Source organism: Tupaia chinensis, unplaced genomic scaffold (genome assembly GCF_000334495.1).
Source record: "Tupaia chinensis unplaced genomic scaffold, TupChi_1.0 Scaffold141173_1, whole genome shotgun sequence".
In the NCBI taxonomy this organism is placed as follows: Eukaryota; Metazoa; Chordata; class Mammalia; order Scandentia; family Tupaiidae; genus Tupaia; species Tupaia belangeri.
In genome coordinates this window covers 1,288,030-1,292,400 of record NW_006201036.1, presented here as the reverse complement: position 1 = coordinate 1,292,400, position 4,371 = coordinate 1,288,030, and positions in this window count along the sequence as shown.

Here is a 4,371-nt window from a genome sequence, read left to right as displayed (position 1 = left end):
TTTGTCAGGCCATTTGATTTATGGTATCATCTAGGTCCTGTATATCTCTGTTTATGTTTTGTCTAGAAGATCTGTCTAAAGGAGATAATGGAGTGCTGAGATCCCCAACAATGACAGTGTTGCAGTCTATTGCTCCTTTAGCTCCAGCAGTCTTTCCTTCATGTATTTAGGTGCTCTTGAGTTGGGTGCATAGATATTTATAAGCATTATGTCTTCTTGCTGAATTAGCCCATTTGTTCTGATATAATGCCCATCTTTTTTCTCTTACAGTCTTTGTCTTGAAGCCTATTTTGTCTGAAATCAGTATCGCTACTCCTTTTTTGATTTCCATTTGCATGGAATATCTTTTCCAGCCCTTCACTTTTAGTCTATGTATGTCTTTATCCATAAGGTGCATTTCTTGTAAGCAACAGAGAGTTTCTGTTGTGTTTTGTTTTGTTTTGTTATCCATTGAGGGAGTCTACGTCTCTTAATTGGAGAATTTAACCCATTAACACTCAATGTTATATCGGTATTTCCAGACCTGTTCCTATCATTAAGTGAGCCATTTTCTTGGTTATTTTTGTTCTCTTATAACCGTCCATGTGACTTTTTAGTTTTCCTGGTATAGCACTCCCTTCAGAACCTCTTGAAGAGTTGGCCGGGAGTTGGTAAATTCTTTCAGATTTTGTTTATCCATGAATGTTTTTATCTTCTTTTCCCATATGAAGGATAATCTTGCTGGGTATATTCTTGGTCCACATTGTTTTTCATTTATCACTTTGACTATATTGCCCCATTCTTTCTTTGTCTGCATTGTTTCCAATGAGAGGTCCGATGTTAGCCTGATGGGATGAACTTGGTAGGTAACTTGATGTTTCCCTCTTGGCAGTTTTAGTATCCTGTCTTTGTCTGTGGTTTTGGCCAATCTGGCCAGGATTTCATGAAATAAATGATCAATGTCTTTACTATTTTCTTCCTCTTCTGGGATACCAATTATCTGGATGTTGGGGTGCTTGACATCCAGTATTTCTCGTATATTATCCTCATTTTTATTGGTTGCTTTATCAATCTTTTTGACACTTTTTTCTAGGTCAGAGGTTTTGTCTTCTACATTTGAGATTTGATCTTCTGTGTGATCTAATTTTCTTTTTTTTTTCTTTGGAGAGGTTTTTCCTGTAGGGCGTGTGTGCTCACCAGACAGACAGGGACAGAGAGCCAGAAAGTGAGAAATCACCCCCCAGGGAGGATGGCCACGCTGCAGTCCCTTCTCCTCCATTCTCCTCTCGGGATCCTAGGCACATACGTACACGCACCCGGCGTGAGTTTTAAACCACTGGGTCCGGACGCGAACAGCGGTTGACTACGTGGGAGTCCAGCAACATAGCCATTACACTGACTGCTGGTCCCCTCTAATTTACTTTTAATACTTTCAAAAGAGGTTTTAATTTCTTGAATCACATTCTTCTTCCCTAACAGTTCCAAGTTCATTCTCTTTTAAGATCTCTATTTCTTTCAAATTGTGATAGGACTTCATTTCCTGGAGCTCGTAGTCTCTTTTCTCTTGCATCTCAGTGAGTTTGGTCATTACAAATATTCTGAATTCCTTATCTGACACATCTACGACTTCTATTGTGTTGTCTGTGGGTAATGCAGAATTGATGTTTTCCCTGGGGGGAGAGACATTTTGTTGGCTGTTCATATTTCTTGTGCCTCTGTGATTGTCATTAGTCATCTGGTGTGCTATACATTCCTTCCTATATTATTCAAGGTATCTCTGAGCGTTCAAAGGTTTGCAGGAGTAGAAAACTGGTGATCTCTCTTCTGCTCTGCCTCCTTTTTGCTTCCTAGCACCCTGCATTGTTGTCACTGGTCCTGGGTGACCCAAAGTCCTCCCTGTTTCTAAAGGACAGGTGTGCCTCCAACTGATCTGCTGAGCTTCACCTCAAGAGCAAAGACAAGATCGCAAGGCACACAATGCGCTCCATGCACTATCCAAAACACCAAAGTCCTGAGAGTCCAACGGTGAGTAGGGGAAGGGATGAGCCATGGGTCCGGCCATTAGGCCCTGCAGCCACAGGCAGCCTGGTGACCAGACCAGCAAGGCTGCTTGCTTGAACCCGTCTCTGGATGGGGTGCGGAAGGATGCAAGTTTGTCTTCAAGTCCCAAGACACAAACCTGAAATCCAAAGGCAAGTGAGAGAGGGGATGAGCCACAGGTCCCGGCCGTCAGGCCCTGCAGCCACTGGCGGCCTCCATTTAATTTATTCTTAATCTTGTTGGCTTCAAATATTTCAGAAGTAGTATGTGTTGACAAAAGCTTAAGTAATATATAAGCATGTGGAGTGACATTGAAAGTCTCCTTCCACCAATATTCTTACCCTTCTCATTTCCGAGGGATAATCCATTTTGCATGTGAACACTTTCAGAACTTGTTCTTTAATCAGAATTAGCTTAAGGTCATTTTGGGAAATAAAGATGTATACTCATAAATACAAATAAGAGAAAAACATGTCATTCCACAAATGTAAAACATAGCTGACTTTATTTATTGAATTTATCTCAACTTAAAAAATTTTTTTTAAGTTTTGCCATAGGGCACATACACTCACATAGAGAGAGAGAGAGAAGGAAAGTGAAAAATCACCTTTTGGAAGAATGGCTACACCACAGTTTTTTCTCCTCCATTCACCTCTCCAGTTGAGGGGCATGCTGGTGTGTTTTTTAAGTTGCCGAGTCCCGCTAGAGCTGTGCTGTTGACAAGGTGGGATCTAGCCACCTCCACCACCGCACTGTCAACTGACTTTTCAACTTTCTTTCTTTCTTTCTTTCTTTCTTTCTTTCTCAGAATAATTTTATTTATTTATTATTTTAAGTTGCTATCAGGTATGTGTGCTCACCAGAGAGAGAGAGTGAAGGTGAGAATACTCACTGCCAGGTCCAGGACTAGAATGGCAGTTGCCCAGATGGGAGTCCAGCACCTTAACCACCACACTACCTGCTGGCCTCTTCCAACTATTTCTATGCATTAATAAAAACATCCATAGTTGATGTCATAAGATACATACTTATTCTTTCACATCAAAATATACAGTTTTAGGACCAGCAGTTAGCGTAATGGCTATGTCGCTGGACCCCCATGTAGTCGACTGCGGTTCAAGTCCCGGACCCGGTGACTTAAAACTCACGCCGGGCACGTGTGCGTGCGTGCCCAAGATCCCAAGAGAAGAATGAAGGAGAAGAGATTGCAGCGTGACCATCCCCCCGGGGGGTGATTTCTCGCTTTCTGTCTCTATGTCTCTCTCTGTCTGTCTAGCGAGTGCACGTGCCCTATAGCATAAAACCTCTAAAAAAAAAATACAGTTTTAACCCTCATTTCATGTCAGTAAATTAGCATTTACACCATGAGTTTTAATGACTGATTGTATACAGTACTGTAATTAAGTGACACCTCTAGTAATTAAATATCCAGGTTATTTCTGCTTCTAATGGTAAACAGCCCTTACAGTTGGTATTTCCCTGGATATACCCTCACACTCTTTTCTAATTGTTTTTATTTTGATATTGTAATTACATTGTTTGTAAACAACACAGAAATACTAATGATAGTTACGTAAAGATTTATATTGCAAAAATGTAATCAATGGACAAATGATCACCTGAAAACTACATTTTGCAAATAGAATTGACCCTCCTGGGCCAGCCCCTTAGAACAGCGGTCAGTTATCGGGTGGAGGGAGCTAGATCCCACATAGCTGACCACTGTCGAGCCCCAGCCCCAGCAGCTTGAGAAGCACACCAGGCGCGAGTGTGTGTGCACTGAAAGTCCTAACAGGACAAAGAAAGGAGGAGGGAGGGTTGTGGCACGACAGTGTCCCGGGAGGGGGCACTTTCTTTCTCTCACTCTCTCTCTGTCTCTCTGGCAAGTGCACACATGGCGATTTTTAAAAAAGCTTTAAAAAAAAAGAGTTGACATCCCTAGCATACAAAAATTCTCAAAAATTAATAAAAAGATTTTAGGGTCTTGATATAAAATAGTCAAAGACTACGAATAGACAAGTTCATAACAAGGAAGTATATGGCCAATGAACATGTGAAAACGTGATTAATTGGACTATTAACCAAAGACACACAAAGTCAAGTAACAGTAAGATAGTGGTTTCATTTGATACGTTCATTTGAGAATGAGAAAAGGTGACGCCCTAGTGCCTGTGGGGATTTGGGAAAAAGGGCACTTGTGCCCTTTGATGTGGAAATAGGAAGAACTGTGACAGTTTGGGAAAATAATCTGGCAGCATCTATTAAAAGTTAGGGGGCGAGCGGGTGGCATAGTGGCTAAGGCACTGAATTCCCACGTGGGCCAACCATGGCTCAAGTCTCAGATCTGGTGGC